Raw genomic sequence first — 1740 nt, 5'->3', positions numbered from 1 at the left:
ACAAAATTGCAAGTCACAAATGTTCGTTTCATAAAACTCTTTAATCGGCCAGTCTATATTTATTTATGTCTATGTTGGCAACATTCGTTAATGCCCCTGTCCGATATATGAACAACGCAAATATTGTCCCGGACATCGCGTAGCTAATAAATGAAGATCAAGCGATAGCCAACATAAGTGGATGGTTCATTCAGGAAGTAAAGGCTTCAAACGTTTGGCAGATAACAAAATAGATCAGTGAATCATTTACGTAGTGCTCTTATTTGTTGGAAAGGAAAATAAAATGTCTCTCTCCTAGTGAGACAAGTCTTTGTTGTTAGATCAAAACTCAAAATGTAAAGGTATGATAAATGGGATAATTTGTTAAAATTAGACAATTCATTAAATCTTCTTTCTTTAAACAGCTGACCACCAGGTTTATACATTCCTCAATAAGAGTTACATACACTAGCGACTATGTAAAAGATAAAATAATACTTAAAGGCAGGGGAGATCATCGCAAGGTAGGTAGACACCATAGACATAAATAAATATAGACTGGAAGTAGGAAGTGATTTTTATTTGGGGGGAGTCAATATGTTTTATGTACTATATCTATGTGAAAAAAAAATGGCGGCGATTGAGCTATAAATTCTAGGACTAACATTTCAGCCAATATATACCTTTGATCTTTAGTTTTGAAAAGTGCAAAACTGCCATATTCCCAATATTTTGTCTTTGTTTTATAATCATAGACATGGGCAAATATATATAGGTTTGTGATGTGGATCTACAAACTTATCTTTTCCCAAATATTTCCGATAATAATTTGTTCTTTATCGTCCAGTCTATATATATATATGTCTATGGTAGACACACACAAATTGTGGACTCCAATTAAAATGCGAAAAAAAAGAGCATATTAACCTTTAGTATGATTAGTGACATCTGTAACAAACCACAAATTATTTTAAAGCATGATACCAGGCAGCTAACTCGTGAGATTTTTTTTGTGACGTCTGGCGTAATTGGGTTAAAGTAAGAATGGTAAGAATTTATTTATATATTTGACAATATTGGCAATCACTTAATAAGGATTCACACATGATCTTTCAACAGTCTCTCTCCATTCCTCTCTGTCTATCGCCTTGACTACATTCTATTTCAATGACTGGCCCGTTTGTTCTTTGATGTTGACTTCAAATGACTCTGTACTGTTCCCTGCAGGAATGTTTTTGTGATCTTTGAGGACTTCATGACTAGTGATTAAAAAAGATTCGTCTTAAAAAAATGAAACATAGTTACTCAGATTATTTTTTTTTTAATCCTCTTAGCATACTAAACAGACTACGTGTAGAAACAATATAATAATCATCATTATCTTTAATTTTAGTATATCATCCTGTGTAGCCGAATTTAGTTAAGATTCGTAAGGAAAAACGTATTTCTCAGAATTCACAATTTTAAAATAGCAATACTAAACATGTGATTTCATCAAGATGAGGATGAGAGGACTCGGGAAACTCTTACAGATTAGTGGCTGCTCGGTTAGATCATACGTCGCCTAATTAGCGACAGCTTCAATGCGGATGTCAACAAATATCAGAAGTCAGTGCTGGCACATAAATCTAGATCCAGAGCATCCCCACTTAAGCTCTACCAAACCAACGGAACTATGGCGTGAGAATGGATCGTGTAGAGATTGCGACAAGCTGTCAGCAGGTCTCAAGCTACGAGCGAAATTGACAAAACCTCTCTCAA

The sequence above is a fragment of the Biomphalaria glabrata genome, chromosome 7 (assembly GCF_947242115.1).
Source record: "Biomphalaria glabrata chromosome 7, xgBioGlab47.1, whole genome shotgun sequence".
In the NCBI taxonomy this organism is placed as follows: Eukaryota; Metazoa; Mollusca; class Gastropoda; family Planorbidae; genus Biomphalaria; species Biomphalaria glabrata.
The sequence above is the reverse complement of the archived record's forward strand: the minus strand, read 5'-3'. Positions refer to the sequence as shown.